This window comes from Balaenoptera acutorostrata, chromosome 5 (assembly GCF_949987535.1).
Source record: "Balaenoptera acutorostrata chromosome 5, mBalAcu1.1, whole genome shotgun sequence".
NCBI classification, from domain to species: Eukaryota; Metazoa; Chordata; class Mammalia; order Artiodactyla; family Balaenopteridae; genus Balaenoptera; species Balaenoptera acutorostrata.
This window is the reverse complement of record NC_080068.1, coordinates 120,031,722-120,059,460: the sequence shown is the minus strand read 5'-3', so window position 1 is coordinate 120,059,460 and position 27,739 is coordinate 120,031,722. Positions and strand designations below refer to the sequence as shown.

At 35.1% G+C, this 27,739-nt stretch overlaps 2 long non-coding RNA genes across 2 annotated transcripts in view; one reads left to right on the top strand and one right to left on the bottom strand.

The window, feature by feature from the left end:
• Positions 1-5,914: 5,914 nt before the first annotated feature.
• The window catches only part of LOC103004096 (uncharacterized), a 144,471-nt gene continuing 122,646 nt past the window's right edge, over positions 5,915-27,739 (bottom strand). Inside the window, exon 4 of the long non-coding RNA XR_450179.2 lies at positions 5,915-6,025. This is a non-coding gene — a long non-coding RNA (uncharacterized LOC103004096). The remainder of the gene's footprint in view (positions 6,026-27,739) is intronic.
• On the top strand, positions 6,011-11,557 carry LOC103003735 (uncharacterized). The gene is made up of 4 exons (XR_450177.3): positions 6,011-6,259; positions 7,330-7,449; positions 8,630-8,728; positions 10,545-11,557. It is a non-coding gene; the product is annotated as an uncharacterized LOC103003735 (long non-coding RNA).

The following is a 27,739-nucleotide window of genomic DNA, read 5'->3' as shown; positions in this document are numbered from 1 at the left end:
AAATTATAGTCAGACAGGCTGTTTGGTATGATTTCAGTCTTCTTAATTTGATGAAAGTTGCTTTGTGGCCCAGCATATGGTCTATCCTGGAGAATGTTCCACGTGTACTTGAAAAGAATGTGTATTCTGCTGCTTTTTTTAGGTTTGTATTGTACTTATTGCCATTTTGTTAATAATTTTAGGGTTGTTTTTGTAGTTCTCTTTTGGTTTTTTCCTCTTCTATTGCTCTCTTCCCTGTGATTTGATGATTATTTTTAGTATTGTTTGGATTCCTTTCTCTTTTGTGTGTGTATTATAGATTTTTGGTTTGTTGTTACCATGTGGTTTATATATAGCAATATATATGTGATTTTATACATATGATTTTTATGTTGATGATCTCTTAAGTTTGAATGCCTTCTAACAACCCTCAATTTTCAGCCCCCCCCCCCATTGTTTAATGTTTTTGACATATTTTACATCAGTTTGTTTTGTGTATCCCTATAGTGGATATAGATGATTTTATTACTTTTGCCTTTTAATCTTACTAGCTTTATATGTGGCTGATTTACTACTTTTACCACATACTTGCCTTGCCAATAAGATTTTTCCTTTAGTCATTTTCATTTTTTAGTTGTGGCTTTTTCTTTTATGCTTAGAGAATTCCCTTTATCATTTCTTGTAAAGCTGGTTTTGTTGTGCTGAACTCTTTTAGCTTTTTCTTGTCTATAAAAGTTTTGATCTCATTCAAATGTGAATGAAAGCTTTGCTGGGTAGAGTATTCTTGGTTGTAGTTTTTTTCTTCCTTTCTTTACTTTAAATATGTCATGCCACTCCTTTATGGCCTGCAGAGTTTCTCCTGCAAAGTCAGCTGATAGTCTATGAGAGTTCCCTTGTACATAACTAGTTGCTTTTCCCTTGCTGCTTTTAATATTCTCTTTAATATTTGCCATTTTAATTATAGTGTGTCTTGTTGTAAACATGTTTGTGCTGATCTTGTTTGCAACTTTCTGTGCTTCCTGGACCTAGATGTCTGTTTCCCTTCCAAGTTTAGGAAAGTTTTCAGCTATTACTGCTTCAAATAAGTTTTGAGACCCATAGCATGGGAATGATAGTACACTTCATGTTGTCTCAGAGTGGGTTTTGGGGTGTGTGAGATTTAACATGTGCCCTTGAAGAGCTGAGTCCCTATTTCCTACTGCCCTACAATTCTACCACATGTAAGCACAGCTGCCCTTCAAAGCCAGATGTTCTAGGGGTTTATCCTTTGGTCCAGGACCCTTGGGCTAGGGAACCTGATGTGGGGATTGGCTCATTTGCTTCTTCTGTAGAACCTCTGCAATTGTGAATATCCTACCATTTGTGGGTCACCTACCTGGGGGTGTGGGTCTTGACTATACCATGTCTCTGCCCCTCCTGTCTCACTGTGGTTCCTTCTTTAGTTCTGGAAAATCTTTTCTACTAGTCATCAGGTTGTTCTCATAGATAGTTGCTCTGTAAATCATGGTAATTTTGGTGTGCCCACGGGAGGAGTTGAGTTTAGGGTCTTCCTATTCTGCCATCTTGGCCACTTCTAATCTGAAGTAATTTGATATAAATTATCTTTGGCCATCTAATATGTCAAAGAACATTGCACTCCTTAGCAGTGATACATTAAAAATACTGTGTCATTTAATATATTCTTTAATATCTGTTAAACTTGATTCAAAATAAGATCTTCAAATCATAAAAATTGTCTTTAAGACTGTTTCAAGTTAAGGTAAGGCTTATATAAGATATTTCACAGGGAAAATGTTGGCATTTGGGCTCCACAACTTTGTATTCAAATATAGGCTATGTTACTACTATGCCAAATTTGAATTTGGCAATTTACTTAATTCTTCTGTGGAACACATTTTTATTTACTTATTTTTATTGAGATATAGATGATTTACAGTGTTGTGTTAATTTCTGGTGTACAGCAAAGTGACTCAGTTTATATATATAGATAGATTTCTTTTTCATATTATTTTTCATTATGGTTTATTACACGATATTGAATAGAGTTCCCTGTGCTATACAGTAGGAACTTGTTGTTTATTTTATATACACTAGTTTGTATCTGCTAATCCCAAACCTGATTTATCCCTTCCCCACCCCCTTTTCCCCTTTGATAACCATAAGTTTGTTTTCTATGTTTGTGAATCTGTTTCATAAGTAAGTTCATTTGTGTCATATTTTAGATGCCACATATAAGTGATATCATATGGTATTTAACTTTGTCTGACTTACTTCACTTAGTGTAATCATCTCTAGGTCCATCCATGTTGTTTCAAATGGCATTATTTCATTCTTTTTTATGGCTGAGAAATATTCCATTGTATATATGTACCACATCTTCTTTATCTATTCATCTGTTGATGGACACTTAGGTTGCTTCCATGTCTTGGCTATTGTAAACAGTGCTGCTGTGAACATTGGAGTGCATCTATCTTTTCAAATTAGAGTTTTCTCCAAACATATGTCCAGGAGTAGGACTGCTGGATCATATGGTAACTCTATTTTTAGCTTTTATAAGGAGTCTCCACACTGGTTTTCATAGTGGCTGCACCAATATACATTCCCACCAACAGTGTAGGAGGATTCCCTTTTCTATACACTCTCACCAGCATTTGTTATTTGTAGACATTTTAATGATGGCCATTCTGACCAGTGTGAGGTGGTACCTCATTGTAGTTTTGACTTGCATTTCCCTAATAATTAGCAATGTTGAGCATCTTTTCATATGCCTGTTGGCCATCTTCTTCATAGAAACGTCTATTTAGTTCTTCTGCCCATTTTTGATTGGACTGTTTGTATATTTTGGAAATAATCCCTTGTCAGTTGCATCATTTGCAAATATTTTCCCCCAGTCTGTAGGTTGTCTTTTCGATTTGCTTATGGTTTCCTTTGCTGTGCAAAACCTTTTAAGTTTAATTAGGTCCCATTTCTTTTTGTTTTTTTTTTTTTGCTTTTATTGATATTTCAATTGCCTTGGGAGACTGACCTAAGTAAATATTGGTAAGATTTATGTCAGAGAATGTTTTCTATGTCCTCTTCTAGGAGTTTTATGGTGTCATGTCTCATATTTAAGTCTTTAAGCCATTTTGAGTTTACTTTTGTGTTTGGTGTAAGGGAGTGTTCTAACTTCATTGATTTACATGCAGCTGTCCAGTTTTCCCAATACCACTTGCTGAAGAGACTGTCTTTTAAGAACACATTTTTTAACTGCAACTGGATTGACCTTACAAGTTTTAGGTGATGACTTAGCTGTAATTGTTTTAAAGTATCCTGTAATGCCCAACATATTCATTTAACATTTTGGTATGTATTGGAAGTCCTCTTACCCTTCACCTATGTACTCATTTCATTAACTGTTGCTCTCCATTCTTTCTGTGAAACAAAGTGACAATCACAACTCACGGGGCACTTAGTATTACTAGGCTATACTTTAATATCTACTATCCTTACATATCTGCTTCCACCAAGTACCAAGTTAGTTTATTTCCAAACTTATTTGTGCCAGTTATGACTATAATACCTAATTAAGTACTACATAAAGTGTTAAAATATGACTGTAAAGAAGAAAAGTTTTTGCATTGAGACAAACGGTTTGGAAAAGCTACTTGAAAATATACATTCTAGCATTATGTGTGAACACAACAACTGTAAATGCCAGAAAGGCTCCTTAAAAAATCATGAATCATTCTTCACTTACATTTTACTTCTATTAATGAACTAAATAGAAATAAAGGTTCTTATCTACCTCATCAAACAATGGTCCAATAGATAAATATTTAAGTTTAAAGTATGTTCATATCAATTTTTAGAATCCCCTTAAGTTTTTTGGTTAATCGCCTACATAAATTCAGTTGATCACTCCTTGAAACCCTTTTGCACTTGGCTTTCCAGACATGACCCTCTCCTGTTTCTTGTTGTACCTTATTGGCTCCTCCACACAAAGTCTCAGGGCTTGTACTATCAACCCTTTGTTGGAGCCTGTCTCCAGCTCTCTGATTCTCCCTCAAAGCCCAGACTTGTTATATCAAATTCTGATCTGACATCTTTATTTGCATATATAATACACATCTTAAATTTAAAATGATCTCTTCTCCTTGCTTAACTCGCTTCAGGCACCCTGCTCTTTTTGCACTTCCTTAATTTTTTTTCTTCATTTCACCAACTTTGTGGCAGCAATAGGACATAAATTCACCAGTGACAGTAAATATTATTGTGTAACAGTTTTTATAGTCTCAGAATATTATGACTATGCCTAACTTTGAAAGCTAACTGGTTTATATTGTTTGCAGTTTCTTACCATTTTAAATAAGATGCATATCAAGTACATACAGATTAACTTAGACCTTATTCCTGCCCACCCAGTGAAAAGGGATGTAAATGAGCCTTCTTTATTAAGAGATACAATTTAAGGAGTAGTAATGGTTAAATATAAAGCCAATTGTGATATAGTCAAGATTATGATGAATGAACAGTGGATGTACAAAGTGACATGGTGGCTCAGAGGAGGGAAATTCCACTTTCTGAAGAGAATGGGATAGAGGTCTTTTTAAAGGAGGGAGCTTTTAGGGCAGTCATGACAGATGAGTGATATTTGAAAAGGAAGAAACACGTAGGTTGAGCATTACAGGTATGGGAACGAGAGACAACTAGAAATGCAGACAGTAATAGTACCACTCTGTTTTAATTTGAGATTTATTCCAGAAATGAAGAAAAGGTACCTGGGCATAAGCAGCTCATGAGATGCACTTCTCAGGCAACATGCCATGATTTAATTGACTTTGGAAGGTGGTCCACTGAGGTACGTCAGTAAAACCTCCCAAACTGCCAAAAATAATCTCAAAATTTAAAAAAAAATGACTGTCATACTATATTAAGATATGCATATATTGAAAATTTAGTTAAATCTTTACTGAAAGAACCAGCAGAATGATAACGTTGGTTACCCACGAAGTCTTATTCTTATTTCTGCATTCTTCTGAGTGTTCTGAGCCAGTTTTTCAAAGCCTCATAGCTTTAGAAAATGAAGAGTAGTAGTAAGATTGGTTGCTTTAGATAAGAATTATAAATACAATGTAACAAATGACCTGAAGGTAATGTGCACTGCAAATATTAGATAATCCAAATTTTCTTTTACAAATATTTCTCTGTGTATGTGTGTGTGTGTATATATATATATATATATATGTATATGTATATAATTTGCTATTAGCCAACCAGTGGTTTCTGTGGGAAATTATAGAGGTACCAGCATGTGACTTATAACTGGAAGTTTAGAACACAACCATCTGTCAGTTAACAACTCCTTTTGTTTGTAGAACTAAACAGCTATCAGTCAAGACTGGTGACATACAGCCATAAGGTTTTACATGTAAAACTATTATCTAAGTTTCAAGGACTTTTTTCTTCTTGCATAACCTACACCAGCTTTGTTTTTATATTCAAATGGCAGTTACTGTTTTCATGGACTTCGTCATATGAAATATATTCTAGTATTTCTGCTTTACTAATTTTTTATCACCTTAAACATGCCATGTCCATATATTTGTTTTTTGCTTTATGTGTTATTTAAACATTTTCATTATCTTCTTCTAATGTGAAGGTATATAATAGCTACTTTATTTATTTATTTATATTTTATTTTTGCCTGTGTTGGGTCTTCGGTTCGTGCGAGGGCTTTCTCTGGCTACGGCAAGTGGGGGCCACTCTTCATCGCGGTGCGGGGACCGCTCTTCATCGCGGTGCGCGGGCCTTTCACTATCGCGGCCCCTCCCGTTGCGGGGCACAGGCTCCAGACGCGCAGGCTCAGTAGTTGTGGCTCACGGGCCCAGCTGCTCCGTGGCATGTGGGATCTTCCCAGACCAGGGCTCGAACCCGTGTCCCCTGCATTAGCAGGCAGATTCTCAACCACTGCGCCACCAGGGAAGCCCTAATGTGAAGGTATATAATCCAGTCTTTGAAAGTGGTTTTTGAAGTAGCACCAATTCTTTAAAAGATAGGAAGAATTCATCTGTAGAAGTAATAATAATCGTAAGACTAACTATGCTTATACATATAGATTGCAAAATATTTTAATTAAAATCATTAATTTACATTTCTAATGCCTTTTGTGTTGTTTCTCCCTCCAGGTTTGAATACATACAAATATGAAAGAATTAAACTGATTTAAATGCTCATTACTACTATGCAGAACTGAGGAAATGTAACCTCCAGGTAGTCTTAGAGCATTACACTGTGAATGCAGGTACAATCTGTTAAGAATCATGCATTTCAAAAAGTAATTGGGCCTGTATTGCATTTTCTCCAGGAGAGAATTCTCCATGAGTATTAATTAAGGCATTGTCTCTGAAAAGGTATGGGATTCCTGGGCAATCACGAGTTGGAAAAAAAAATGAGTAAAATAGGAATAAATGATTCAGAGGTTTAATAGGGATGTATTTTCAGTGTCACAAACAATTCAGGGATTTGTGCAGCCCATTTTAGCAACTACTGTCTCAAAATGTACTAAAGGATGCTATTTAGCATGACTTATTTCTGTGAAGTGTGAGACTGATTGATACTTTATAATTTAAAGATCTTTCTATAACAGGCATAATTAACCCAGAAACTGAGTTTCTTTAACAAATACAAAAAATGCTGCTTGAAAGGAATACATTGAGCATTTAAAATGCCATTTATTTTAGCATAAGGAAAACTATGATCAGTAGGTAAGCTTTGTAACTAAATGTCTCAACTACACTTATTTACAATAATTCCATGGGGAAAGTATTGAAGAAAATATTGACAATACTGTGGACTATTCATGAATACGGTACATACATTTTTGTTATTTTAGCATCAAAAATGAACTGAAGTGACTATGGACTAAAAGATTCCCCCACCTTTCTCTCTGATCTCCATAATTAATGACTGAGATTAGTCACCATTTATCATCTGAAATAGCAGCACAAAATATTGTCCTCAGAAGATGTTTGAATTTCAGGAATATTTAGAGCTAGAAATAGATTTGTTATAAGGAAGGGACCAGCAGTTCAATTATTGCACAGCACAATACTTAGAAAGCAGTTTAGGATGAATAGCCCTCTCAGTATCTACAGCAATTACAAGTTGTCAAAATATTTTTAAAATTTGTAATGGATATACTCAATGGATATATCCAAATGGACATGGATATATCAATAATTTTCAAATTTCATATAGTCATTTTATCACTATTATCATGAATTCTATTATTCCAAATTCAGAATTTCCATTCTAAATCTTTAAGTTTTAAAATGCAATGCATTCTCAAATCTACTCCTAATTTTTCTCTAGGAAATGTTTAGGCATCTGGTCTCAAATACAGGACATTCTCCTGTATAAATTAAATACATCAATGGCAGAAAATTATGGAAAAATTATTTTCTTCAATGGCAGAACACAAAGGAAGTAAAGGTATTTTCACAATTCTTCTAATTTATTGTACTACTCAGAAAAAATAAAATTTAAAGATCCATAGAGACCATTAGACTTTTATCAATGTGAAAATCATAGCTGAGAGAGGTTTGCTGATTTCTTTCCAGAAACACACTGCTAACAGTATAGTTGAGTTTTCCAAAGAAACACTCTTTTCCCTGTATTATATTTCCCTCCTTATCCCTGAGGTATAACAGGAGTAGCATCGGAGACCCTGGACTTAGATCTCAAATGCATTTTCTATCTCAAATGCATATTCTAAAACAGAACTCTATTCCCAGTAACAATAAAGCAATGTTGTGCATCATCTAAGATGCAGTAACTAAAAATGCTACATTAACTAGAATGAAGATCCTTATGCAGTTTAAAAATGAAGTGATATCTATTTTTCCCTTAAATATCAAATATGTGCTATAAAATTAGAAATGAAAAAATATGGAATCAGACTGTACTGTTTCTTCAATTAAATTTTTTATGATTTATTTTTACAGTAATTTAACATTTTAATTAAATCTGCAACTATTTTCATTTCTAAAAGATGTCCTTCATTTTGTAATATTATATAAACCACTAATGAAGTGACTTTCCATCCCAATTAATAGTATCTGGTAATAATTTTAATACCATTTCTAAATGACTTAATTCTATGATTGCACTTAAACTTTGGGGAGATAAAATTGAATACAACAACCCAAATCCCTGCCTTTGTATAGTTAAGTGCGAGAGTCAAAATAAACAGTTAAATATATTTTATACTTTCTATTAGTTTTAGCATCAGCAGGGAGAAGGGGATAGATTGTTGTGTTCATCCCAGCTTGTTTTATAGTCACAGAATGGTGATATCTAGAAATTTGGGTTATAATGTAAGCAAGAAGATACAGTAAAATAGAGCAGATGGAAACCATCAGTGTACCAACATTTCATTTCAAATGGATAGACTGCATATTTTTCAGACTGGATAAATCTCTTAAAATATGTATGATAGAATAGTCCCTTTCATGCATGCAATACATACCAGGTTAGTGGTATTACTAATGCTAATACACTTATTAATGATAGTAACTACTGTATATTGACTGCATATTTGATCTTACTTTTCAAAGCTTCAAATATATTAACCCATTTATTGTTGCCTTAATAACTGCTTTGTACAAATGAGGAAATTGAAGCTCCAAGGAATTGATAACTCGCCCGAAGTCATACAACTAATCAGATTCTACAGGAGTCAAACTCTGGCAGTCCGGCCCCAGATCCTGAGGTCTGTTATACCATTTACATGTATTAAACTAAATCTTAATATTAAATATGCACAGATATGTATAAACTTTAACTTTCTTATATACTTAATCAATCATTATTAATCATGGTATTTATTCATTCCTTCAGGAAATGCACATTGTTTTTCTACATGCCAGGCACTATTATAGATGCTGAGTATAAAGTGATGGACAGGATTGCTAATGAAAAAAATTATTCTGACAGTTATTATAAAGCGGTAAGAAAGACCTTATTTAAGAGATCAGGCTCAACTCCAAATATAGCAAAGGCAGTTGGGGATTTATAGCCAGCTCTAGTGAGAAAGTCACTGAATGAAAAATTACTAAGAGGAGATATCAAGGGTAGGGGGACTGGCTAACCAACTTTGAATTCTTGCTACGACTGGAGGTGAAGACAAAGTCCAAAGATGAGGCCGAGTCAGAAAGAGGGCTCAGGAAAGCTTCACTCAAGTTTCATTAAGGAGAGAGTCTTTATCAAGATAAACAAAGACACTACGATTTGTAGCTTAAAATCTAGTAGACAGAAACAGTTAACAAAGGGATAAACACGGAAATTTCTGCTCCTGTTAAGGATTATAAAGAAACTAAATTAAGGTAATGCCTTGGAGAGTTACTGAGGAGGAGTTAAAGTGAGGTAGTGTTTTAAGTAACTCATGGTTTGAGGAAGGCCATTTTCAGGACATGATATTTGAACTGAATTTATTACTACATACCAAGCCCAAAGTTGTACCTTAAAATAATAGTGAGGGCTTCATAAATATTTTTTTCCACACAGTGAAAGAGGAAAGACTAATTTCCCACCTCTATTTTATGTTTATCTTAATAATGTTCCTTTTAAAAGCAATACAAATATTATATTCAATATATATATAATTTTAATATATAAAATTTTAATACATCCTTAGTGATAAACCTCTTTCTCTAATACATCAAGAGAAGGTTTAGCTTATGGTAAGAAAAATACAGTGAACTCAGAACATTTTCCTCACAAAAGCCTTAAAGAATCCATCAGAACTTCCATTTTATCAGGTAATTTTTAGTCTCACATCTCTTTTATTTTACATTACCTCAGAGAGAAAAATAATTTAAAGAGAGCACTTTGTCTTGACAAATTAAACCACACTAGTGGATAACTGTTTTTTCTGGGTATTTTTTCTAGGCAGGGTTTCCTATTGATCTTTATAAATGAGGGGAGGGGTATTTTGAAATGTATAAAGAAAGCAACGCAACCTAACAGTCTTATATATAAAAGAAAATTCAATTATAATAGGGAATTGACTTTGAAATTGGATCAATAAACAACTCTGAAGAGGATAAGAGCTGAAAGAGAGAAAGTAATGCTAAATCTTACTTATACCTTATATTCACTTACCTAAGAAATAACTTATACAAGGTGAGTTGAAAGAAATATCAACTAGTCACAAATACGTCACTTGGGCAAACAAGTATGAGGGGAAAGATGTTTTAAGGAAAATGTAGAGATTGAAAGCTTTCTAGTATGTTTGTGATAGGCTGACCTCACAGAGAAGAGCTGCATAGTAAAGTAGAAAAGCTAAACCTTCCCTTGGTATCATTATTCAAAGATTTTTTTTTTCTTCTAGATTGACTGCAATATAGTTGACATACAGTACTGAATAAGTTTAATTTCAAAGCTTTCTTTTAAAATAAAAAGTTACTTCTATAACAAAATTTCTTTAAGGCATTGATTATGCCAAATTTTGGATTTTTAAAAACAATTTTTAGATTCATTTTTCATGTATAAATATTGTGAATATTTCAAATTATTTTCTCATATAGGCTTCTTTCAATGTACTCCCAAAGACCAAAAAAAAAAAAAGATGCGTACATTCAACTCGGAATGTAACACGGTTGTTCGATAAGAAATAAAGTGGAAGGACACTGTTACTCAAACAATGAAAATGAGAAGAATACCTGCCCTATTTACTTTAAGGGATTTCTGACTGTTGAAAACATATTCAAAATAATATATTAAATTCAAATAAAATTAAAGATGACATGAAAATATATAAGCTATGGAATGGGTTAAATGCAAATGACAAGCATGTATGTACAAAGGTGCATATATATACGCCATCAAGTAAGAATACATAAATTGTAAAGAGTAGAAGATTTTAAACTTTTTGTTTCTCAAATGATATTGGATTATATTCATGAAACCTGCAATAGTTGAAATTTATATTTGACTTAGAAATTATATAATTAAGCATTGATTTACTGTGTACTAAACTTCGTAGCCTTCACTTTTTTACATTGGTCAGCATGAATTATAAGTGTCAAATGATGGCAGTTTATAAATGTTGTAACTATACTTTATAAACTAATCAGCCAAGAGATAATTGATTTTATTTTTCTCAGCATTATAAATCATACATCAGCTTAGGTGTTTCTATTAGATATGATACCAGTTTGGTCCCAGCTTTTTAAAAGAGTAATAACATGGGCAGCTGTAGTGTAGTAGAAATCATGTTTTTTTCAATGGCAGACAAGTTTTGCAGGAAAAAAAATAAAGCCTGGAAGAAATATTATATAACATGTTCTGTAATTTAGCAACAATTATCAATGTGATAGATTGAAAATCATGACATTGCTTACCTACAAAATTTATTGTGACAACTTATAGATGTGAATAAAATTTAATTTCTATCTGAAGATGATTCTTGCATTAAAAATTGTGGAATTTGGAATCTATTTTATTGAATTGTTATTTACTTTTAACTATACCTTTAGAAAATAAATCTTTAGAAGTAGCAAGTAATGAATGATTGATTGATTGCAGATGATTGATTGTTGAAAATATGGCATCGTTTTATTTTGGATAATAATTTTAAAATAAATATCCTGATCAACATTCTTTAAAATCTTCTTCATGTCAGTGTGCCTCTTTGAAAATGGTTTCTCAAAGGTGTTATTAAAATCAAACAGAGAAGTAATTTAGATATTAGTTGCTAGGACTTTTGTAACAAAATTCCATTGGTTAGAACACCAACTGAAGTTCTAGAGTCTGGAAGTCCGAGAGCAATATTCTGGCCAATTACCTTTCTGGTGAGAATGCTTCCTGACTTGTAGCCACCTTCTTGCTGTGCCCTCGTATGTCCTTTTCTTGGTTCATGTGCACACAGAGAGACATTGAGAGTGTGCAAGCTCTGGTATCTCTTCTTATAAGGACATTAATCCTACCAGATCAGGCCTCCACCCTAATAATCTCATTTAACCTTAATTATTTCCTTAGAGGCCCCATCTCCAAATACAGACACACTGGTGGTTTGGGCTTCAATATATGGAAGTATGAATTTTGGAGGGACACAAACATTCAATCTCTAACAGATCTATATTATCCTCTCTGAGTCATGTTGCCATCAACCAAGCCTAGATGGGATAATCTAACAAGTAAGAAGAAAGCTCATTTGTTACATTAAAATCTTTAAATACTGACATACGTGGTACTGTAAATAATTTCTAGCGGTTAATGGTAGCTGCTTAAATCAAACTCTATACATCCACCCCTCAAAAATATCTAAATTTGAGAGTAAGATAAATATGTTCATACATGACTTATGACTTCAACATTACTAGGAGACAGAATACCAAAAAATTCAAATTAACAGTATGTGGAGAAATAAATCCAAATTCCATCTGTGATCCTACTCTCACTGTAAGACAAATGGGGAAGGGGAGCCGTAGGAGGCTCAGTTTTTTAAAAAGGGAGGGTTTGGAGTAAAGAATAATTTCAAAAGGACAGGAAAACCTACCACCAGAAAGACACCATCCAGGACTAAATGTCAAATGAAGATATTATGACTTGGTAGTACAGGAAATGCGCTTGAAAGTGCACTGGAATGAAACATTGATTCTGGGGTACAATCAATCACATAAATAGAAAAGGAATGACAATGAAGGATGAAGGGAATGTAAGCATCCTGCAGAAATAAAAAGGAAACAGGAACAACACAGGCTAAGCCATTCTCTCACCACCTACCACTAACTCTGTTCAATAAAGAAATTGTACTTCACTATAAAGACCAAAAAAGGCACTCCTGAACATGAAAGACTGTTTCCAAAAGGCACAGGAACAGAAAAAAGCAAACTACAGACTAATCTCCTTAAGAAGAAAACAGAAATGCAAATCATTTCAGTTGATGAAAATGTCTAGAACAATAAATTTTAAACCTAAGTGCAAAAAGGAACAAACTAGAAGTGTATCTAGTTTTGATCAAACTCAGGAAAAAAATTGAAGGGAAAAAAAAAACCCCATATCAGTATTTTTAAAAATTACAAGAATTTAACTTGTTATAGATATGGAAGAAAACAAATAGGAAAGTGATATATATATACATGGTACCCAAAGTATCTATGTAGGTATATAATATGGGGAGTTAATATTCAGTCATAATTTCACTTTCAATAAACAGCATGCACGATCTTAAGTCTCTCTTCCTTGTGCTAAGACCATTTGCCTTAATGGATTTACTAAAATGTATTTTCATGTCTATTATATCTAATAATAAAAGGCTGGCATTTTTATGTCTTCCTTAATTTTTCTATTTATTATTTTTTATCTTGCAAAATATCAGTCTACATTACATTGGGGGAAATAGTCATTACAAGAGGTTGAGAAGCTATATAGTTTACGTTACTTAAAATGTATATACAAAACATCCCTACATGTTTCATAAGGCTATTCAAAGCTACATATCAAATATATTAGATTGGTATATGTATAATGTATATGATATACAGAGAGATTATAAGACCATATTCTACCTTGTGGCCATGTAGTATACATACAAACGCACACTTACACAACACAATCTGTTCCTTCTTTTAAGCACATATATGATAAAATGGAAGGATTTCCAGCACTGTGAATAAAACAAATAATTAAAATAAATAGTAAATAAATAAAACTTGAACGGGGTCCTATACTGACCACTGATGATAGTTTCATTAGTTAAGTATGAAATGAGCTAATCTTTCTACATCCAAGACCAAGAAAATTTAAAATATAATATGTGACAATCCAAAATTATGCTAAAATACTATAATCCTTTATTTGTATTTTGAGAAACCCCTGAAAGTGATCCAAATCCTTAGTCAATAACATTTTTAAAAAAATTTTACCTTTCATCCATTTAAACACACTTGGTGGTTCTGCCTGTGCTTATTTTTTCGTCCGTATCTCTCTGTCAAACAAAATATAGGAACATTTTCTTTTCATCCTGCAATTTTAGGACTGTATCTTCTCTTTTCTATTGGTATGATAATGTATAATTGCTTGTGCACTGGGGCTAAGCCCTCTTCCTTTCCTCTCAATTCTGAAATTCTCTTCCTTTATCTCCTTCACCCTGGTTTTACCTGTTTAAGGCGTTTAACTCCGCAAATCCTTATCTAACACAAAGTAGACACTTTGTGAGAGTTGGAAAAGGGGCCGAGGTATGGAGGGGTGATAAGGTGGGTGAAGTTGTAGAGAAACTAGGCCCACAAAAAGAATTTCTTTGGCAAGATGGAAAAAAAAGTTGTTAGCTATTCAGAGATGAGGTGTTTATTCTCTCACATATATAAGACAATTCAGTCTCATCAGTGCTGCAATATTTAACAACTATTTTTCTTATATCAAATTAGCTGACATTAAGAAAGTCTAATAGTACTTAAATCTTACATGTTATTTAGGAGAGAAGGGGCCATACTTTTTTCTTTTTTTCCAGAGGCTTTCAGAGATATAATTAACTGATAAATTACATATTTTTTTGGAAAGCCACAAGCACTGTAGGAAAAAAATAATAAGAGCTTGCCTAGAGTGTTCAAAAAGAGCAAGGGTAAGAGTGAGGCTGGAACTCAGTGAGTGAGTGAAGGAGAGAAACCAGAGCAGGTCAGAGAGTTTGGGGTTAAAAGGACAATATGAAACCTGCAGGCCAAGGTATGGACGTTGGCTTTTAGTCTTAGTGAAAAGGAGAATCATGGCAGAGTTTAAGCAGAGGAGTGACAAACTCAAACTGGTATTTTAAAAGAATCACCCTACCATTTTGAGGAAAAAACTGTAAGAGGTCACATGTAGTAGCAGAAGTATCTGTTAGGAAGCTGTAACAGAAACCTTGATCAGAGTACATTTGGGGTGATAACAGAAGAGGTAGTATGCAGGTATTAGGTAATTCATACATTTTGAGGTTAGGGGAAACAGGAATTTCTGATGTATTGGGTGAGTGGTATGAAAAGGAGCAGTCATGGATGGCTTGAGGTGCCTGTGCAACTGGAAAATTATGAATCCTGACTGAGTAAGGTGAAATGTGGAATATGTTGCGGGGAGAAACCACAGGTCTAATTTTGGATATGATAAATTTGAAAGTGTTTCACATTCTAGAAGAGATTTCAAGTACTCAGCTTGATATATGGGTATGTAGTTCCAGACACAACAACATAACAGATCTTTTCATCTTTACTAAATCAACTGAATGAAAGTCCTATCTTGGTATCAATTTTCATCAGAATATCTTTTCATACGTACTCCAGCCATTTAGATTTCTATGTGAGAGGATTATCCATTCCTAACCTTTTTTCTGTCAGTTTTTCTATGGAGTTGTCTTAAATTCTATGAATTTTAAATGCTCAAATCCTGTATGTTAAGGACAAGACTTCTAGTTTGAGATTCTGAATAGACCGCATCAAGGGATGCAGGGAGGGGGAGAAGTGGGTGCTTTGGGTGGAGTTACACATTTCTAACATCTGTTAAAATATAAAGTACATACCAGACTCAGAAATATTGTTCAGCTAAACAGACGGGTTAGGTTTACATGATGAACATGAATTCTGGAGACAGACTGCTCAGATTCACACCCCAGCTCTGCTAATTGCACGGTGTTAGGTAAATTTCCTTTTTCTTTCTTTCTTTCTTTTTGACTCAGTTTTTTCATTTGTTTGGGTTGCCTTTTTAAAAATTTATTTGTTTGATATGTAGGCTGGGGTAAGTGGAATGAGATTGCATATAGGATCACTGGATATTACAGTTGACCCTTGAACAGCTCTGGGGCTAGGGACACCAACTTTCCACACAGTCAAAAATCTGTGCGTAACTTTGCAGTCGACCCCCAGTATTCACATTTGCGGATTCAACCAACCATGGATCATGTAGTACGGTAGTACATATTTATTGAAAAACATCCACATATAAGTGGATCCACACAGTTCAATCCCAAGTTGTTTAAGTTCAAGGGTACTACACATCACATCTTCTTCATCCACCTTTGTATTTCATTTTGCTTTGTAGTGATCATATCATTCTTTTAGAATTAGAATATAAGAAATTTTAACACTTCTAGTTTGGGCATCTTATAAGTAATTTATATTGCTATATTTTATTTTTGTTTTTATTGTATTTATAAAATACATATTTATTCAAACAATTAAAAAATTTGATGTATATCTAAATTATTCCCTTGTTTATTGAAGTATTCCATTGAAAATATTTATTGTTATGACCTATTCAGTGTTAGATAAACTTTTTGGATTATTCACTCAAAATTCCTTCTGGGAATACAGAGTATAATCAGTGCCTTCTGGTGGTCTACATGGATAGGTTAACTTTCAAGATGTGGATTCCTAATTCCACCAGCAAAAGGTATGTGCTGGCTTAATGCCTTGGTCAAATGTGGGTATGAGCATGCCAAAGTTGTCTGCCAGCAATCTTTACTGACCTGAGCCTCAATCTCTGGCAGTGAGGGCTTTTAATGTGGGATTTTAATGCCTGAATTTGATTTTTAAAAATTAAAATGTATACTTTTCAACTATTACATTTTTCCTATACAAAAATAAGCCTTTGGGAACATCATTCAGGCTAGCCTAAATGAGCTTATATATGTTTCCAACAAATAATTCCATCATTTGTCTTTCCATATCTGCTTCAGTTTAACACTTAAATTTAGCAACTTTGCCTAAAGCCAGTTGAAGATTTTCTTTCCCTTTGCATGACACAGACTAAACTTTTATCTATGGAAATTCATATTTTACTGAAGTATTCTTTTTTATTTACTCTTGTGGAGAAATGCTTCAGTCTTTCATTACCTTATTTGACTTCTAGTCATTTCAGTTAGATTTATTTCAAGCAACATTTAAAAAGTACTGTATGCCAAAAATATACTGTCACCATTTTGCAAAGATGAAAAACTTTGAACCCTGTTATCCTCAGGTAATGTAGTTCACAAGTATGCATTGTTTCCTTAGCTTTTGGCATCCATAGAGCACTCAACTGGAATTCATGTCCCCATAAACTAATAATTTCATGAAATTTTATAAAGATTCAAATCAATTTTAAATAAAACCTGTTATATCAGTAGGAGGAATAAATTTGTTTGCAATCTTCCAGTGGACAAGTAAATCTGGTTTATGATATTAAAAAAAAAAAAAAACCCAAGAGTCATAGGGAAGGCTCTACAACCATTAACTTTTTTCTCAATAATTATTTCTGTTAAATTAGAATATGCTAACTTACAATTGTATGCCATAAGAATGCTAGCAAATACTTGAAAACTCATAAATTGTATGTATGTAAATTGAATGCAAATCCAGAAATTATGGAGAAATTTCTCATTGAAGATTACTTTCAGTATCTTAGAAGCTAAATTAACAAGCCTATTACTCTCGAGTTGAAATATTGCATTTTTCATCCTCAGAGTCAGTGGCAAATGGATTCTCTTTATAATCTTTTCTTAAATGGAGGTCTTTATTTCTTTTTGCCCACTGGAACATGTGAAAGTGTTTGTTAAAACAACCCCAATCATCATTTTATCTTCCTGATGGATTAAAACAAATCATAAACAAATATCCAAAAATATATGGATATTAAACACCACAAACTGCACAACCATTGGGTCAAATAAGAAATCAAAAGGGGAATTAGAAAATATCTTGAGACACATGAAAATAAAAACATAGCATACCAAAATTTATGGCATGTACTAAAAGCAGTAATAAGAGGGAAATTTATAGTGGTAAATGTCTGCATTTGAAAAAGAAAATATCTCAAATCAACAACCAAAATATACACCTCAAAAAGCTAAGAAAAGAACAAACAAAATCCGAATTTAGCAGAAGGAAGGAAATAATACAGATTAGAGCAGGTATAAATAAAACAGAGAATAGAAAAACAGAGGAGAAAGTATCAATGAAACTACGACTTGATTCTTTGAGGAAAAAATAAAACAGAATTAACCAGACTTTAGCTAGATAACTAATAAAAATAAAGACTCAACTGACACCAGAAAAGAGGAGGCATTACAATGGATGCCACAGAAATAAAATTATGAGACTACTATGAACAATTATATACCATCAAATTGGATAACACAGAAGAAATGGATAAATTCCCAGAAACATGCAACCTACCAAGATTGAATGATAAAGAAAGAGAAAATCTGAACAGACTCACAACAAATACGGAGATTTGTAATCGATAATCAAAAACCTCCCAATAAAGGAAAGCCCAGAACTGAAGACATGACATCAGGAAGAATTCTATGAAACATAAAGAAAAAATAAACCCAATCCTTCTCAAACTCTTCCAAAAAATTGTAAATGAGGGAAGACTTCTCAAATTCTTTTTATGAGTCCAATATTACCCTGATACCAAAACCAGACAAAGACACCACAAGAAAAGATTACAGACCAATATCCTTAATAAGTATTAATGCAAAAATCCTCCATAAAACACTAGCAAGCCAAATTCAACAGCACATTAAAAGGATTATACACCATGAACAAGAAGAATTTATCCCTGGGATGCAAGGTGATTCAACATGTGAAAATCAATAAATGTAATACAACACATTAACAAAACAAAAGATCACAAGAGAATCTCAAGTGATGCAGAAAACGTATTTGACAGAGTCCAACACTCTTTCAGAATAAAAACATCACAAAATATGATTGAAGAAAATTACCTCAACATAATAAATATCTCACATATGAGTATCTCACAGCTAACACAATACTCATTAGTGAGAAACTGAAAGGTTTTTCTCTATGATCAGGAACAAGGCAAGGATGCCCACTCTTATTCAATATATTATGAGAAGTCCCAGCTAGAGAAATTAGGCAATAAGAAGAAATAAAATAATCTTCTATGTAGAAAACCCTTAAGATTCCACACACAAAAAATATTAGACCTAATAAATGAATTTAGCACAGTTGCAAGGTATTAAAGAAACACCAAAAAAGATCTGTTGTATTTCTATACAATGAACAATCTGAAAGGGAATTAAGGATACAATGCTATTTACGATAACATCAAATATAACAAAATATTGGGAAAAAAATGTATCAAGGACGCAAAAAACATGCATACTCAAAACTATAAAACATTGCTGATACAGATTTTAAAAGGCACAAATAAATGGAAAGACATCTAATGTTCGTGGGTAGGAAGACTTCATAATGTTAAAGTGTCTATTCTATGCAAAGTGATCTACAAAATAAAAGAAATCCCCACCAAATGCCAAAGGCATTGTTTATTTTTTGGAGCAATAGAAAAATCCATTCTAAAATTCATAGGGAATCTTAGAAAACCCCGAGTAGCCAAAATAATTTTGAGAAAGAACAAAGTTAAAGGCCTCAAACTTCCTAATTCTAAAACATATTATATAGCTACAGTAATCAAAACAGTATGTTATTTGCTTAAAAACATATATAGACCAAAGGGACAGAAAAGAGCTCAGAAATAAACCCATGTGTACATGGTCAAATGATCTCATGTTAAGTATTTTTACCGCAATTAAAAAAAAAAAAAGTCAGATCAAACTTGTCCTCTGGATGGTAGTAAATTTAAAGATTGGTAAAGTACAAACTAATAATGTATTTATCTCCCCAAAATTATTTTTAAAGTATTCATTCATTTACCACAAGCATTCATAGTACCATATGTGTACAAAACCATATTTTTTTCAAAATGAAACACAACTAATTCTTTAAGAAAATGTTGATAATGAGAAACATTCTATTGGAACTAATAATCAGACTCCAGACTACTTGCATTACATATCATGCAATGCCCATGTGATGTTTTTCATCAACTATTTTTATAAATTTCTGAATCATCAAAATTTCAGTTTTATCTTTTAAAAATGCTAGAAGAGATTTTATATCTGAATTATAATTATTTCTATTATCTCAGTCAACAGAAATATATGCCATATCCTCACTATAGAGCATATGCAGTTGCCTACAGAGTTGCAGGAAAAGGTATTTTAATTTTGACTTAGGCAGTTCATAAACCAGCACATTGACAATATATGATAGCCACTTATTTGAACTCATTAATGTTCCTATATTCTAAAATTAAGTAAGAATGTATGTTAACCAACACCTGCATGAAACATCATTCAATCCTGTATTTCCTTTTAAGTTTTGATATTTCTCATTTTATTTTCAGGTCTTTCCTGTACTCATCTCTTCAGTGCTATTGTGCTCTGATGTGGCATTTTATTCTCATCTGCCATTTTTTCTGTATTTTACCCATGAGCAATTAAAATCTCATCCTTCTAAGGGATAATGACTCCCATAAACACAAATACACACCAATACACACAATCTATGTCTGTCTCTTGAGTTGTTGCTCCAAATAACCATATCCTCCACTTAAAGACTTGGGAAGTAGGGCTTCCCTGGTGGCGCAGTGGTTGAGAATCTGCCTGCTAATGCAGGGGACACGGGTTCGAGCCCTGGTCTGGGAAGATCCCATATGCCACGGAGCAACTAGGCCCGTGAGCCACAACTACTGAGCCTGCGCATCTGGAGCCTGTGCTCCACAACAAGAGAGGCCACGATAGTGAGAGACCCGCGCACCACGATGAAGAGTGGTCCCCGCTTGCCGCAACTAGAGAAAGCCCTCGCACAGAAACGAAGACCCAACACAGCCAAAAATAAATAAATAAATTAATTAATAATTTAAAAAAAAAAGACTTGGGAAGCACCTCAGAAACTCTCATATTTAATACTTTAAGGAATAGAGTCCATCATGTCCCTCTTTTGTTAAAAAGAAAATGTCTATAGACATATATAAACACCTGAACTACATTTAGTAACCTCAAAATAAAGCTGTAAATAATCATTTTGATGTTCTACCCAAATCTGTATATAACATGGACTTTTATATAAAATATAATCATTAAATGCCTTTTTATTCCAATTGGAGATTCTAAATATATGAAGGGGAGCAAAATTTGCCACCCCAAAATATGTCTCTTTGGTATAAGAAGTATTTTGAGCTGGTTATTTTTAAGAAAGAGTAGACACAAGAAAAGCTCTGAAAAGAGAGTAGATGTTACTCTGTGTAAGGACCATCTACATTTATAAAGGAAATCACCATTTGTAGATTTCTCTTATGAGTACAGAGGTATCTCCCTCTCTGTATTAGAAAGAGAAAAAGGACTAAAAACTCTAGACATTCTTATCTATGGAGAAGGCATGGACGTAAATCATCATGACAACCATACACTGTTTACTGTGCTTTTCCTGGTACCTCTCATAACTGGCCTTCCCCCAACAAACTCAAATTTTTTTTAAATTGAGGTATAATTGACATACAACATTACATTAGTTTCAGGTGTACAACATGATTCAGTATTTGTATGTATTGTAAAATTACCACCACAAGAAGTCTAGTTAACATCTATTACCATACTTAGTTACAGAATTTTGTTTTTTTCAACATCTTTCTCTTGTCTTTAGCTTGAGGTGGTATTTAGGTAATGGCTTGGACCATTTCAGGGGGTTATTCACTTTCCCTGTGTATCTCCCATGTATACAGGGGGTATAGAACTTATTAAACTTTTATTTTTCTCCTGTTAATCTATCTTTTTATTACAGGGGGTCTTACAAGAACCTAGAAGGGTAGTAAAAATTATTTTTCTTCTCCAACAATTTAGCAACCCACAATGGGACCATTGGGGGCACCACACTAATTTGGAGCCTGCAGAAGGGATCCTGGAAAACTGGCGGAAGCCAGCAAAGGGTAAGACTTCTTATCAAAGTTAGCTCTCCTAGATCTCTCTCTGTAGTGCCCAGTCAAGAGAGGAAGGTAAAAATTTGTCTCTTCCTTTCTAAATTGAAGTTCCTTGGAGAAAACATTTCTGCAAACTAATTTCTTGGGTATAGCAACTCTGATAAAGATTTTCTCAGGATAACTCTTGTTTTCTATTGATCCCTTTCCTCCCAGAGATGGTCATTGTTTTTATTTCTGTCTTTCTCTGTGGAGAAAACCACAGGCTAAATGAGGTTTTCCTTTCATTGTGTTCTGGGTCTTGAGAGCATGGCTTTGTGACCACTGAGAATATTCTCTCTAGCTTCTCCCAGCCAACAGATGTGCAAGGGTTTGCTCACATCAGGCAGCCAGCTGAACAGGCTGGGGACCCAAGATCATGAAGTGACAATCAACATTCTGTTTGTCCAACTGTGCCAGCTCTCAGGGGAGTTTGTATCAAGGGGTCACAGTCCATAAAGGGCCTTTTTCCTCTCAAACTTCATTGCCCCATTACTGCTGAAAAGTCCCATTCCAATAGTGCCTGCCTGGTGTCACAGATGACTAGGTCTTTAGCTGGAGGCATATCACATTCTTGTATGAAACTGAAGACAATGTTTTTACTAACACCACAGTTACAGCCTGTGACAAAGGGCTTTGCTTTCTTAGGCTAGCTCTGGGAGTGAACTTTCTGGATCTCATAGGGCTGTATCTTTTACATCCTCTTTGGGGATGCCTCTTGCATCCATGTTTAAGCCATAAAAAGGCTTAATTCTTTGAATCACCACTGAGAAAAAATATACCATTGAAGATCCTATTTGCCAATAGCCAGATGAATTCTTTGAATTGGAAAAAATTCTACGTTTGAAAAAATTTTAGAGAGTTCTCATCCTAAATAACTGTCTTACTGGTACCCATGGAAAGACCAAATTGAACAGAGAACACAAAGGAGTATAGTGGCTATTCTTAGGGACTCCCTTAAGATAAATTACACAGCCCTTGGCCTCTACTTGCAGAAGATCCTACCAAATTTAGAGAGGAGTTAGAAAGATCAATGGACATTAATAACCCTACTCACAGGGACTTTGATGAGCTGCTAAGAGATGTTCTTCTCACCCACGATTATACTGTATTCACCAGAGAAGCCAGGTCCCCTGGAGAAAACCTCCCTCAAAGAGGAAACAGATGACTGGGATTTTCCCCAGGCCCTCTTATAAATGATCAGGCAATGGATCAGCTGGAGGACTGTGTTCAGGAGCTGACAGAAGCAATAGCAGAGGTTCTTCCCTCTAAAGTGAATTTGTCAAAGTTTGAATTGTACACTCAGAAAACAACAAGAGTGAGCATTTATAGCACTTATACAGACTTTACAAAGGCACGCTGTTGTCAACTACAAATTGGCATTGCCATCTACCTCTACAAGGATTAAATCAGGTGCCACTGCAGCTGCTGACCTTCAACACCCCCTGAAAGGAATTCAGGGTAGAGATCAGGAATGAGGCACTGGGTGCTCTGAGAAAAACTGGCAGAACAGGTCTTCAGATAGTTAGATATTTTCAGAAGCTGATTTTATGAGCCCAATTCTTGCATCTCCTCATATCTAGAAAAACACTAAATTCCTTCATGGTGACATCTACTCCTTGTGACTAGCAGTAACCCTCACGAGACCTTCTGTAAAAATATGTGCTTGATTGCATGTATTCCCCCCTTCACCAAGATCACATATATATTGATCTTCCTCCCCTGCCTCTCTGGAGCAGTTTCTCAGAGCTATCTGAAATGCTGTCTCCCGGGCTGCAGTCCTCATTTTGCCCCAAATAAAACTTAAATCGCAACTCTCACGTTGGGCTTTTTTTTTTTTTTTTAAGTCGACACTGCATTAAACCCTGAAGCTCCAGAGCATAGGAATCTTTTGAATCCCGTCTTAATTTATTTCCTGACATAAAGAAGCAAATTGAAGAAAATATAGTTGGATGGGCAGGTAAGCTCCTTGATATCATTCAGGCTGCAATCCAATTCTTTGAGAAATTAAAAGCAACTGTCTTTGTCTTACAAATCAAGTTTTTACAACAACAGAAATTTAGCTCTGGAAGCTATTCAAAGCCCACATATTCATTCTGCCAAGCCCAAAACCTCCCCTATTCATCTCAAAATATTTGCAGATATTGTTAAAGATCAGGATATTGAAAACAGAACTGTCCTCACTTAAGAAAAATGCAAATTTAGATAGTAATTAATCTAGACTTCTGATAATAGGCAAATTTGCTGCAGGACTCCTTGGAGAAAACTTGAATACTTTCTCTATGTCTTTGAGATGAAAATTTGCCATGCTGTTTTCTCTAGAACCTGAGAACTCTTTCTTTGAAATGCAAGCTTTAAGGAAATGCATCTCATCAGGAGGGGAAAAAAAGCTATTTGGAAACTAGGCAAAGGAAAAAAATCTTAAAAGTCTTCCCCACAAGTATTAGTAAAAACCTTTAGCCATCTGAGCAGAGAAACTTAACCTATTTCAACCACCAGAAACAAAATTTGGATTCACCTGTTATTTATAAACTAGTGAGTTTTGTATTACACTGCCTGTCTCATTACTAAATATTTTAAAGGTAAGCTATAACATCTCTGTGTCTGTATCTTTTTGTGTGTCCATATACATATATTGTAGATGTGATATTTTTTCTACCTCGGGATATCATCACCAAAATTAATTTATAAGAGAATTCTATTTAATTGGTCTAAAATAAGTGCTAGTATGAAATAAATATTTCAAAGCTTTCAGAAATATTGTTTCCAAACAAAGTTTGTGTGCCCAATGCACAGGGAGGCCAAACAAACTGAAACATGAGTTTGGAGCAGAGAAAGGTTTATTGCAGGAACAAGCAAGGAGAACAGGTGCCTCATGCTCAAAAACCCTGAACTCCCAAATGATTTTCGAGAAGTTTTTATAGAAAAATTTGGAGTGAGGGCTGCAGGGTGTGTGACTTTCTTCTGATTGGTTGGTAGTAAGGTAACAAGGTGGCGTTTCAGGAATCTTGTGCTCAGCCTGAAGTTACCATCCTCCACCTGGGTGGGGGCCTTAGTTACCTCAAAATAACTCACAGATACTGTTATGTATATTCTTTGATGAGGAACCAGGACCCTGCTCCAAGGCTGCACTATTGTTGACTGCTCCTCCCTTATTTCTACATTCCCTCCCTTCCCTGATTAGCAACTGTTTGAATTTGCCCTTTGTGAACTCAAGGAAGGTCAAGGAGGCTGAATGCAGCCTATTTCCCACAAACAAGAAACTGGAGACACAGAAAGGACTTATATCCTGGAAGGCCCCACAGGGTCCTGCTTCATTTCACTATAATAGAAACTAACACAAATATTTTTCAAGTTCATGTGATTTGGGATAATCTTCGGTAAATAAAAGACAGTTGAAGTTTGTTGGTTCAATGAAAGTAAGACTGTTTTCAGAGTTATCAGCATTAAATATAATGCAGACATGCAACTTTGATTCTATGTGGGTTTGCTAGTCACAAGTTTATTACCTCTGTTGCAAATTTTGTCAGCAAGAAAAGTAATTTAGGATGATGGTTAAGCTTGTCTAATGTCTCATGAATTTTTCATGAATAATATAAACAATGTAAGCAGATAGGTTAGGGGGTCTCTGGAAAAAGAGAACCAGGAATGGCTTTCTTGACATAAGAAAACCCATCTTGGAAAGATTAACCAAGATGGCGGAGTAGAAGGACGTGCTCTCACTCCCTCTTGCGAGAACACCAGAATCACAACTAGCTGCTGGACAGTCATCGACAGGAAGACACTGGAACTCATCAAAGAGGATACCCCATGCCCAAGGACAGAGGAGAAGCCACAATGAGATGGTAGGAGGGGCGCAATCAGAGTAAAATCAAATCCCATAACTGCTGGGTGGGTGACTCACAGACTGGCGAACACTTATACCACAGAAGTCCACTCACTGGAGTGAAGGTTCTGAGCCCACGTCAGGCTTCCCAACCTGGGGGTCCGGCAACAGGAGGAGGAATTCATAGAGAATCAGACTTTGAAGCCTAGTGGGAATTGATTGCAGGCCTTTGACAGGACTGGGGGAAACAGAAACCCCACTCTTGGAGGGCGCACACGGAAAAGTGTGCGCATCGGGACCCGGGGAAAGGAGCAGTGACCCTGGGGGAGACTGAGCCAGACCTACCTGCTGGTGTTGGAGGGTCTCCTGCAGAGGCGGGGGCTGGCTCTGTTTCACCATGGGGACAAGGACACTGGCAGCGGAGGTTCTGGGAAGTACTCTTTGGCATGATTCCTCCCAGAGTCTGCCATTAGCCCCACCAAAGAGCCCAGGTAGGCTCCAGTGTTGGGTTGCTTCAGGCAAAACAACCAACAGGGAGGGAACCCAGCCCCACCCATCAACAGTCAAGTGGATTAAAGTTTTACAGAGCTCTGACCGCCACAGCAACAGTCAGCTCTACCCACCACCAGAGCCTCCCATCAAGCCTCTTGGATAGCCTCAACCACCAGAGGGCAGACAGCAGAAGCAAGAAAAACTACAATCCTGCAGCCTGTGGAACAAAAACCACATTTACAGAAAGATAGACAAGATGAAAAGGCAGAGGGCTATATACCAGATGAAGGAACAAGAAAAAAACCCAGAAAAACAACTAAATGAAGTGGAGATAGGCAACCTTCCAGAAAAAGAATTCAGAATAATGATAGTGAAGATGATCCAGGACCTCGGAATAAGAATGGAGGCAAAGATTGAGAAGATGCAAGAAATGATTAACAAAGACCTAGAAAAATTAAAGAACAAACAAACAGAGATGACCAATACAATAACTGAAATGAAAACTACACTAGAAGGAATCAATAGCAGAATAACTGAGGCAGAAGAACGGATAAGTGACCTGGAAGACAGAATGGTGGAATTCACTGCTGTGGAACAGAATAAAGAAAAAAGAAGGAAAAGAAATGAAGACAGCCTAAGAGCCCTCTGGGACAACATTAAATGCAACAACATTCGCATTATAGGGGTCCCAGAAGGAGAAGAGAGAGAGAAAGGACCAGAGAAAATATTTGAAGAGATTATAGTTGAAAACTTCCCTAACATGGGAAAGGAAATAGCCACCCACGTCCAGGAAGCGCAGACAGTCCCATACAGGATAAACCCAAGGAGAAACACGCCGAGACACATAGTAATCAGAGGCAAAAATTAAAGACAAAGAAAAATTATTGAAAGCAGCAAGGGAAAAACGACAAATAACATACAAGGGAACTCCCATAAGGTTAACAGCTGATTTCTCAGCAGAAACTCTGCAAGCCAGAAGGGAGTGGCATGATATACTTAAAGTGATGAAAGGGAAGAATCTACAACCAAGATTACTCTACCCGGCAAGGATCTCATTCAGATTCGATGGAGAAATCAAAAGCTTTACAGACAAGCAAAAGCTAAGAGAATTCAGCACCACCAAACCAGCTCTACAACAAATGCTAAAGGAACTTCTCTAAGTGGGAAACACAAGAGAAGAAAAGGACCTACAAAAACAAACCCAAAACAATTAAGAAAATGGTCATAGGAACATACATATCGATAATTACCTTAAACGTGAATGGATTAAATGTTCCAACCAAAAGACACAGGCTTCCTGAATGGATACAAAAACAAGACCCATATATATGCTGTCTACAAGAGACCCACTTCAGACCTAGGGACACAAATAGACTGAAAGTGAGGGGATGGAAAAAGATATTCCATGCAAATGGAAATCAAAAGAAAGCTGGAGTAGCTATACTCATATCAGATAAAATAGACTTTAAAATAAAGAATGTTACAAGAGACAAGGAAGGACACTACATAATGATCAAGGGATCAATCCAAGAAGAAGATATAACAATTATAAATATATATGCACCCAACATAGGAGCACCTCAATACATAAGGCAACTGCTAACCGCTATAAAAGAGGAAATCGACAGCAAC